This window comes from Mustela putorius, unplaced genomic scaffold (assembly GCF_011764305.1).
Source record: "Mustela putorius furo isolate JIRA1106 unplaced genomic scaffold, ASM1176430v1.1 tig00000145_pilon_pilon_pilon, whole genome shotgun sequence".
Taxonomy (NCBI): domain Eukaryota; kingdom Metazoa; phylum Chordata; class Mammalia; order Carnivora; family Mustelidae; genus Mustela; species Mustela putorius.
In genome coordinates, this window is record NW_025421294.1 from 31,475,588 (window position 1) to 31,487,414 (window position 11,827).

An 11,827-nucleotide genomic window follows, 5' to 3' on the forward strand; every position below is an offset into this window, starting at 1 on the left:
ACCATTCTCTGGGGTGCTTTAGTTGGCCAGACAATGGTGCGTCAGTGCTGCCTTGGTCTGCAAGAGAGACAAATCTGCCAGGCCACAAGCCCTGCATTAAACTGATCAGTAGATGGGGGTGAGGGGCCTTAGGGGGAATCATGGGAAATTATAAGTTAGGTGTATATGACTAACGTGTAGGAAACAGAACTGGAGCTATCCTTCCACAGAGTGAATAGAAAACAGTCTGTGATCTTCATTTAGTGGTAAGATCCTTACTGCATCATGCAAATCTATAATATTCAAGAAATGTTCAGAACCAATGAGCTAAAAATAGAAGTGCATATTGAAGGACAATTAAATGCTAAATTTTCATTTCTCAAGAAAGTAGATGATAAAAAAGTAACTTACACAAAATGGGCATCATTGCCTGTTGCCATGTTATCTGTACTGAAATCCAGAAGGCATAAATCTGCTAAAGAATCACTGGCATTTGCCTCAAGAATTAATTTTAAGAAAACTGTGCCTGAAGAAAACAATTTAGTATATGTAAATGCAGAAACATATTTATACATGAACCTGCGAAGCATGACTTCCAATTATACCTAAAGACTGTTTTCCTAATTTAAATGTGCTCATTTTAAATTCCAAAATTACTTGTGCACATATAAAATGAAGCAGTAGCTGCCAATGTATCCACTATTAGAAAAACAAACAAACAAACAAAAAACAAAAGCAAAACAAAACCCCTTGTGAACAGTGAGTTAATGCAGTTTGTTCATTAATGTCATCAGGTGCTTCAAATAGAAAATCAAAGAAATGCATATCAATAATAGATAAAGAATGGGACGCCTGGGTGGCTCAGTTGGTTAAGCAGCTGCCTTCGGCTCAGGTCATGATCCCAGCGTCCTGGGATCGAGTCCCACATCGGGCTCCTTGCTCACCAGGGAGCCTGCTTCTCCCTCTGCCTCTGCCTGCCATTCTGTCTGCCTGTGCTCACTCTCTCCCCCTCTCTCTCTCTGATAAATAAATAAAATATTTAAAAAAAAATAGATAAAGAAAATTTGGTACATACATACAATGGAATACTGCACAGCGATCAAGAAAAATGAAAGCCTGCCACCTGCAACAACGTGGTTGGGACTAGAGGGTATTATGTTAAATGAAGTAAGTCAGCCAAAGAAAGATAATTATAATATGATTTCACTCATGTGGAATTTAAGAAACAAAACAGAAGAAGGGAAGGAAAACTAAAATAAGATAAAAACAGAAAGGAAGGCAAACCGTAAGAGATTCTTAACTACAGGAAACAAACTGAGCTGGAAAGGCAGGGAGCTATCTGGGAGATAAGCAATAAGGAGGGCACAGGAGGGCACATTACACATTACACACGATGTAATGAGCCCTAGGTATTACATGCAACTGATGAATCACGAATTCTACTCCTGAAGCTAATAATACACTATATGTTAACCAAATGGAATTTAAATAAAATTTTTAAAAAAATTCATATCAATAATAATTCAAATATTTTTCACCCAATTGTTGGAACCAAAGAGTGTTTATTTAATTCATTTTGCAAAAGCTGATAGTGTGGCTCCTACTGTAGAATTCATTTAAAAGTTCAATACTGAAGATAAAATCATTTAGTTAGTAGTAAAACTATAAAGACAAATTTAGAATAAACAAGTTTTATGATAAAAACAATAATCTTAGAAGTTGAGGAATAATTCACTTGTAATTGATGGTGATGTACACATAATTCATAATTGAGTTCAAGTAAGCTTCAAGAGTCTACTAATTGAAATAGAGTATGTTTAGTGTCCAAATTTACAATCTACAAATACTACTATATATATGTAATTGGGGTGACTGGTCTACATTTTTGGTGATGAGGCTGGTATTTAATATTTTAAAAATCACTTGAGGACAACTGCAGATACTTCATTAATTTAATATTAATTGGCAGTTAGCTATATATAAAATCTTTGAAGCACTACCTTGTAAATCAACCTAAGTGTTCTATGATGGTACTGAAAATTTCTGTAAATTCGTTCTTTGAAGTTTAGAATAAGTTTCTAAAAAATTATAGGAAAATTTTAATCCAAGTGTTCCAAAATTAAGCATCAGAAATCTCTGAAACATTTACATTTTGTGCCAGTTGAAACCATTGCTTGCAGAACAGAAGACAGTGAGTATCATCCTTACAAAGCTAAAGAGGAACTGAACAAATTAGCTAATGTGAACTCAGGATGTACATGATGTAAGCTTGATGCTTTATACTTGAAATTTTATTTTATTTTATTTTTAAAGATTTTATTTATTTATTTGTCAGAGAGAGAGAGGAGCGAGAGTGAGCACAAGCAGACACAGTGGTAGGCAGAGGCAGAGGGAGAAGCAGGCTCCCGGCTGAGCAAGGAGCCTGATGCGGGACTCGATCCCAGGACGCTGGGATCATGACCTGAGCCGGAGGCAGCCGCTTAACCAGCTGAGCCACCCAGGCGTCCCTATACTTGAAATTTTAAATGTCTCACCTTGCAGAAATAATCCTTAATGGAGCTTTAAAAAAAAGATCGATTGATTGATTGATTTGAGAGAGAGAAAGAGAGAGAGAGAGTACAAACAAGCCACAGGAAGAGTGGGGAGAGGGAGAGAATCTCAAGCAGGATCCCCGCTAAGCATGGAGGGGCTCTATCTCCTGACCTTGAGATCATGACCTGAGCTGACATCAAGAGTTGGACACTCAACTGACTGAGCCACCCAGATGTCCCACGGAGCTCCTATTTTTAATAAATTTAAACTCTATACTGAAATCAAACTGAGATGGCCTACAGTTTTCTAAGATTAAAGCTTTGCAAAACATTGAAAAGAATTATACACAGAGAAAATTTTTATCTTGGAATAATATTTGTCAAAGATGGCTCTCTGAATGGAGGTTAATAAAATACCTAAAATGTTAAGCTAAAATCTTTTCATAGCTTAAGAAAAAAAGTTCAAATTGACTAAGTCTTCCATTTAGGGTACTTGCTTGGAGTTTATTAAACATGTCAGCACCTGCAGGGAGAGCACTTTCTCAAGTAAAACTATCCTAATCTACATACAAGTTCATTTCAAATTCAGCAGCATGAAATGTAACTTTCAAGAAGATGGGAGATAATTTTAGGAAAAAATTATTATAGTACCATTATATTGAAAGCATATTCTCCAGAAGATATTAATGACAAGGTATTGAAGGTAAAAATTGCTGTGAAACTGATTCAATTATGTGACCACAGATGAGAAGCAATTATTTTGCTTGTATTATTTTAAATTTCAGTTAATCAATATTTTTGCTTTAGTGTATGTGTATATTCTTTAGTGTATATTCTATTTTCAGAAATCAATTTTAAATAGAACTGTTTTATAAGTCCACCAAAAAAATACAATCAATTTATTCACCTATAAACATTTCTAAAAGTTGTAACATTTTAATGATTTCAGTGCTGTTTGCTCTCAGAAATGTCCCATTTTAAATGATAAATGATATGGTTTCTTTCCTTATTTCTACTCTGAATTACTATTTCCAGTCATTTCTTCACTTCACTCACATTACAGCCTCATGCTATCATCATCAGATTGTTTTTCTCTCTTCACAATGCAGAAAAAGTCCATTTTTTCCTACTTTTCCCAGCCTGACATTTCTTCATTTTCCTATGAACTCTGATTTCTATTCCCCAAATACACTTTTCCATCCCTCTCAAATGTTGAGGATACTGTTAATGCTCTTTTTTTTGACATTTTAAAGAAGATTTCTTTATTCTTTTGGCAGGAGAGAGAGAGAGAGCATGAGTAAGAGGTGGAGAGGGAGAGGGAGAGAGAAACCTAAGCAGACTCCATATTGAGTGTAGAGCCCCATGAGGGTCTTGATGCAGGGCTTGATCTCAAGACCCTAGGATCATGACCTGAGTGGAAACCAAGAGTCAGAAGCCTGAGTGCACCACCCAGGTGCCCCTATTTTTTGACATCTTGAACTCTTCCTTTCCAAAGCAACTTGTGACAATCTTCCCCACTTTTCAACACCTGGCTCAAATACTGTCTCCTCCCACATTCTTTAAACCACAATCAATCTCTTCCCCTTTTCTCTTCCTTAAGAGTTTTACTTGTACATCCACTGGAGCCCATTGAGTTTGCTTTACAATGCAGAAAACTGCATGCCCACTTTTCTTCCTCTAAATAATGTCTTAAATACCATATTTTCCTATTGATCTCAGCTTTCTTACTTGCATCCACTCCTTGCTGTGGTAGACTGGATAAGCTGAGTAGAAGGTTGTTAGACTAATTGCTATCTTTCTATAAACATGTTTCAATTATCATCTTTCTTTATACACATGTCATCTTAGTCCATTTTATAGTTTTAATGTGGTATGTTTATACTCTTTTTTCCAATGTACCTTAATTACTCTTAGTCAAGCTTCTGATCATTCGTATCCAAATACAGTCTTCTTCATTTTTTCCTCAAAAAAATGGATACATCTTTATCTTGCCTGATGCATTTCCTAGTTTTCTGTTTTGTTTTGTTTTTAGATTTTATTTATTTGAGAGAGAGAGAGAGCAAGAGCAGGGGGAAGGAGAGAGGGAGAGAGAGAGGGAGATAAGCAGACTCTCCATTGAGCATGGAGCTGGACCAGAGGCTCAATCCCAGGACCCTGAGATCACATCCTGAGCCACCCAGGCATCCCCATCTCCTAGTTTTGCTGCAAAATCTAGTATTTCTTTTTGTAATACCATTGCCACTTTGACAAAAACATGGCCATTTCTTCTCTGCTTTTAACTCCCCAAATTTTTTCCCAAAAAGAATATGTGATTTCTTCAAACAATGAATAATAAAGGAAAAGAGCCACATACAATCCTTGACAAAACAGATGAGAAAAATAAGGCCATGGATATTATTAATACAAGGAAGCTGGATAGGTAGCAGTGTTCAGAAAACACATATATGGGGGCACCTGGGTGGCTCAGTGGGTTAAGCCTCTGCCTTCGGCTCAGGTGATGATCTCAGGGTCCTGGGATTGAGTCCCGCATCGGGCTCTCTGCTCCACGGGGAGCCTGCTTCCTCCTCTCTCTGCCTACTTGTGATCTCTGTCTCTCTGTCAAATAAAAGAAATTAAAAAAAAAAAAAAGAAAACACATATATGACCCTGATTAATAAAATGCTTTTAATTATGACTCACTGAAGTAAGAAAATGTGTTTAGTCAAAAAAGATAGAATTTCTGGTAACACAAATAATAGAAAATTCCTTGGATTTAATTTGTTTATAAAGAGCTTTTTTGTATACTTAAAAATTGACATCACAGAATTCAAAAAGCAAAGAGAGCAAATTATGTGATATAAACTGTTTTAATTTCTATGTAGTAAGGGGTATGAAAAAGGAGATCAGATTTTAAATATAAAAGATGAAGACATTACTGGTTTTATTTCTAGCTTTGTGTGCATTAATACTTGACATGCATTATAATTTTTAGTCATTCTTATTGTTTTAGGTTCACTTTTGTTTCTCTACTGCTTTGGAAGTTATCCATATCCTAGTTCTATTTTTAAATTGACTTAAAATTTTCAACATGCATACTTTACTTAAAACCAAACATTTAATATCTCTCTCTTATTCCTAAACAATCAGGGACTTCTTGGATGTATGAAATTGCAATCACCACTCTTTCAGCCTTACATATATTATTATTTTGGTTCTTTTTGTGATTTCTTTTAACCACAAAAACTCGGCATTGCTATTATTGTTTTAAACAATCACTGTTAAATTTGTAAGTCTACCAGTTTCCTTGTACAACCTTTCATCCCATGCCTCAGACATTCATTTCTCTTTAGAAATTTCTTTAGTGAAGATCTACTGGTAATACACTGTTAAGTTTTCAGCTTTCAAAAAATTCTTGTATTTCATTTTCATTCTTGCAAAAAAATGTACTTTGGAACACAACTGTATATCAATAGTTACTTTTTTTGCATTCATTAAGATATAATTCACTATTTTAGTGCTTCATTATTACTGTTGAAAATTCTGAGTCTTATTCATAAACTTTTCATTTTCTCTGTTTTAAGCTCTTCACTTTGTAGGTTCCTTATGATGTGCTCCTAAATTCTCATTTCCTACCAGGTATGTAAAATGATCTCTTCAAACTATCCCTTAAAATGCTGCCCCTTTCTTACCTTCTTGATTCTCTTCTTTAGGGGCCTCAATTAAAGATGCATTAGATATTTACATTCTATCCTCTGTGTCACTTAACCATTCTTATATTTTTCATCTCCTTATCCCACCATTTTGCAATCTGAGTAATTTCTTCAAATCTATCTTCCATTTCACCAATGTTTCTTATCCTTGCCCATTCTCTCATATTACTCTAACTTTCCATCTGATATTATGCTCTTTCTCCCTGAAGAATATACTTCGGTGTTTTAAAAATACCATTCTTACAGTGATTTCTTTAGGTGAGAATATCTTATTTTATTTCTTGGAATACAATTTACATGAGGTTATAATCCTGGTTTGGCCATTACTGACTTTGAGCTATGTGAATATACCTTTCCCTTTTCTTCCTGGCTTCTCTTGTCCTTAAGAAATCAACTGTCAGTCAAATAGTTGCTCTTTTGATGGTACCTGCTACTTTTCCCTAGCTAATTTTGGTATTTTTCTTTGGGTCTTTGGCCTTCAGGCAGTTTTCTTCATGTGTAGGTGTGCTTTTGTTACCTTACTTTGAGTTCATTTGGACTTCATGAATCTGTGGCTTCAGTCAGTTTCAGTTATGTAAAATCTTCAGGCATAATCTCTATAAATATTGCTTTTACCCTTTTCTCTCTCTTCTCTACTTCTGGGAATTCAGTTAAACTTGTGATATACTTTTTATTGTATCTTTCATATTCTTATCCTATATTGCCATTTTCCATCATTTTTCTCTATGTTGTTCAAGTTGGATTTTTTTTCAGAACTATTTTCCAGTTAACAAATTCTCTCTTCAGCTGTCTCTAATCTGCTTCTTTCACCATACATCAGTTTTAATTATTGTTCTTTACAATCACAGAATTTTATTTTGTTCTTTTTAAATCTGTTGTGTCATTTGTCCTCTTAAACTATGGTAGTTTTTATTTTGAGACATAATATGCATACCATAAAATTCATTATGTTGAAGTATAAGATTTAGTGGTTTTTAGTATATTCAAAAGGTTGTACAACCATCACTGCTACCTAGTTTCAGAACAATTTCATCACCCCAAAAAGCAATCCCATATCATAAGCAGTCACTTCCCATTATTTTTTCACTGAGTTCCTGCCATCCCCTCATCTACATTCTTTTACCATTAATTTGTCTATTCTCGTTATTTCATATAATATGACCATATAATAGGCAGTCTCTTGTGTCTGGCTTCTTTCAGTTAGCATAACGCTTCCAAGATTCACCCATGTTGTAGCATCTATCAGCACTTCATTACATTTCATGGCTGAATAATACTTCTTTCTATAAATATGCCACCTTTGGGTTATCCAGTCAACAACTGATTGAAATTTGTTTCCATGTTTTGGCTATCTGCATAATGCTATCTCTTGTAGATAGCATATAGATGGATAATGTTTTTATACACACTTTTCCAATATTTGCCCTTTAACTGAAGAATTTGAATGGATCAAATGGTTGCATTACATGTAATTACCAATAAAGTAGAATTTAGGTCTGCCATTTTGATATTTATTTTCTGTATGTCTGGAATGCTTTCCCCCCAGGTATCCACAAAGTTCACTCCATCAGTATTTTATGATCTTTTCTCAAACATCAGCTCCTTAGTGAGGTCTTTTTACTGGCCATCCTGTTCAAAATTTAAACACTTCTAACATACATTTCCTAACTTCATACTCTACTTGATTTTTTCAATATTTATCTTTAACATACTATATATCGAATTTATTCATTTCACTTAAATGTGTATATTGTTTTGTATACAAATAGATTTACCTCATTAAACTGTATGCTTTGTGGGGGTAGGGTTTTTTCTTATTTTGTTTTGTTTTGTTTTGTTATATTGCCAGCACCTAGGAGAGGCCCATAGTAGAGGTCCACCAAATATTTTGTTGAATGAATGGTCAAAATACTTAGACATTTTTTCTATGAATCTCATTGCAGGCTGCTTGTTTTCTTTTCAGTCAGAAACACCATAAAGCTTTTTGAAATTTAACTGCAAATGTTCCTTTTAGAACAACTTAAAGAGAAGTAACTTTGTAATACTTATTATGTGCTAAGTAATGTAGGGAATTTGCAAAATAGAATTCAATAGATGCATTAATTGAAGACTCTGCATGATCAGAAGGCAAATTTGATCTGACTCAGGGGAGGTCCTAACTTCAGCATACCATTTTCTTCTTACAGATGGAACAAGAGGTATTAAATAGCTCCAGCCATCCGAAACACAATCATTGAACTCCAAATCCAAAGAGCTTCCTGCCATTAAGCATTCTCTCTTAGCTATTTCAAGGTCTCCCAAACTCATCATACCTGAAACCAAAATACACACCTCTTCAAACCAGATCCTCACCCCAAGAAAGCCATCTTACCCATCTTATTACACAAGCATTACTGACACAAGCAGTACTTTCCTTAAGTCTTAATATGAAATCTATCATCAAGTACTCTTCCATCTTACCACCCAAATACCTAATAAGTTTATCCCTATTTTTCCATCTCTGTCACTACTGTCCTAATTCACATTACTATCATCTCTATTTGGTTTCCTGCAATAGATTCTTAACTTATTCCCCCCTGCCACTTTCCATTCTACTCCAATCCATTCTGTACACTTCAGCCAACATAATTTTTACTAAAACAGATCCGTTTAAGATATTTCATCAGCACTTTATTCCACTTAAGATAAAGAAAATACTCTGAACTTGGCTAAAGCTCTGTATGTTTTCATCCCTGCCTACAGCTTCATTTTAAGCCACTCTCCTCTCTCCCTTTATAGAGTTGCTACATTTATCATTTCTCATTTTCTGGAATGCACCTCGTTTCCTCTGCCATTTTGTTCCTACTTCTTGGTCTCTCTCTTTCTCTCACTCTCTCTCCACAAACAGGCCTTTTTGTCTCCCTATTCATCTAGAGAACTATCACTACACATCTACCACACTTCAGCCTAAATCTTTCTTCTCAAAGAAGCTTTCCCTGACCATTTTTCCTATCCACCACACCACATACGTAGGCTAAGTATCAATGTTATATTCTCCTATGAACCATGTTCTCTGTCTCATAGAACTTATTTGGTTTGCAAACAAATACCACTTGTAAGGTAACTTGATTTTTATTTATATTTTAAGCTCTGCAAATTCAAGACCATGCCAGCTTTTGCTCTATATGTTTTTACCCAAATACAATGCCCAGTATAATAAATATTTATTAAATGAATGTATTATATAGCTTTGTATCAAGTAGACCATAATCCAATGTTAGGGTGCTCCTACAGCTTCCTTTATGCATTACCTTCACTGCCATTGCCCCACTCTCTGTCCCCCAGTAACCACTCCATACAGCAGTCACAGTTATCTTAAGCTCTTCCAACAAATAATGACAGTACTGCTCATCATGTGTAAGGTTCCATAATAACAATACATCAGGCAAATACATGGACTTTTGCCTACAAAAAAAAAAAAATGGCACATCAGTATTGCTCATCTCCATACATTCTTTACCACTGACATATGTAAAGAGTATCATATTTTTTATAAATAAATAAATATATATATGGGTAGGTATGTATTGGAAGTGCACGAATGTATTAGAAAATCAGTACTGTTCATATACACAGTCATCACTCAACTCCCTTGTCTCTTTTTATTATCTGTGGACTCCAGACCCAGCTCTGTAAAAACCATGAAGTCAGCCAACTTGTTTTTGTTAATGTGTTCTTCCACTCTCCTTTTCAACCACTATCACCTCTACTTGCATTCTTTCCTCATGACATATCATTCTTTCCTCATAACATATATGTCTACTCTCATTATTTCCTCATGGCCCTGTGGTTCTTGAGCTACCTAGTGTCATCTTATCCACTTCCCCTGCCCTGAGCCTCCTTCACCTTCTTCCCCGCTGCTACTACTTGTGAAGTATATTATCAGATGATTTGTAAATTATCCAAATTATTATTACCCATCCTGAGAAAAAAGTCTCTAGCAGTGGGATTTCATTTATATAAAATAGGCTAGTGGATGATAATGGTAGGATCAAAAAATATTATTCACATCTCTGATTCAAACAGTATAGGTATGCTCTAGCAACCAAAGACAACCCAGATCTTTCCCCAGTGGGCTGTTCTTAGCAAGTATTACAAAAAAGAAGAAGAAGAGGAGGAGGAAAAGGAGGAGAAGGGGAGGAGGGGAAGGAGGAGGAGGAGGTGGCGGGCTGGGGATGTGTGTGGGTGGGGTGGGGGGTGGGGGGGATGCATCCAGTACAGCTTGTAAGGAAAGGTATCTTTTTAAAGCTGTTGAAATGTTTTAAAAGCAAGAACCACACCCCTAAAACTTAACATTATAGTACTTGCTCCTTACCTTTGGAAACTACCCAAGTATTTTCATGTGGTGCTTTAGTAGTAGTTCTCCACCCCCATGATTGATGTGGTTTGAATGCTAAAGTTATAGTTCCCTTGTCATCTGAAGTGATTTCCCAAGATGATCTGTTTCCTTTCAAACTTCAGACATTTTAACCTACACTCTGAAAACAGCCAAGACAGTTTCCATAAAGATCAGATTAACTTACCATCAAGGCTATGTGGAAAAAAAAAAAAATTCTGGATCATAGTCAGTGTTCTTAGATGTTCCTGGATGTGAATGAAGACCTAAAACGTGTTCTGACTGTAGTCACTAAGGAAAACAAATTCTATTTATTTCAAGTTAAAGGAGATTGATTTTAAACATCCATTTTTTTCCAGTAAAATTATTTAAGGTTCATTCTGACTACATGCTTCAAACAAAGGGAGGGTTTAAGGAAATTACCATCTGGACAAAAGAAAAATGTCTCCCACTATTTTATCTTTGACAATCTGGATTGTTCAGGTAAACAGCCCTGTTTCAGCTTGAATAGCCTGGGCAAGGCTCCAATTGTGCATACTCCCTAATCAATTGGGAGGGGTGCCTTTCCAGTAGCAAAGGTGTTTCTGGTGTTCTCTTGTCAATGTTTTCAATTAAAATTTAGAGATAAGGTTTCCATTCCATACAAAAAGACCAGAAAAGAGAAAAGAATTCACAAAATTTGTGCTTTGTAAAGGTGAAACTGAAATCTGCAGAACTGTTAGTACTACTGGCCTCTGCTTCCACCCATCATCCACCTGAACCACACCTGCCAAACCTACTCCTCTGTTTGTAGCATCACCTCTGCAAATTGCTTAAATCAGATACCAGAACATAAATGCTTAAGTCCGATCTATTCATCTATCTCCACAAAAGACACTGCATACTGTTTTTACGACAGGTTAGTAATTCTAGAATTCCTCCACTTTTCATCATTTTTATTGGGTCTACTTTACTTGAGGCCATATTGCAGGTCCCAGCATACATCACCCTCACTCTTATCTCTAGGTTCTGTGCATTCTGCTTCTTTTGTTTGGACTCTTCTCCCCAACCTCTCTTAACTACTGCTTGTTTTCTGTTTCCTTCAAGGATGAACTGAGTCATTAGTGTCCCTGACTCCTTCCACCACCACAAATCTGACAAATGTCCCTCCTCTGTGTTCTTTCAGCCAAAAGAACATTTAAAACAAACAAAATCAAACTTATCTTTTAACAAACGGTATGGTTTTAATAATAAAAACAAGTTTCCAATAGACT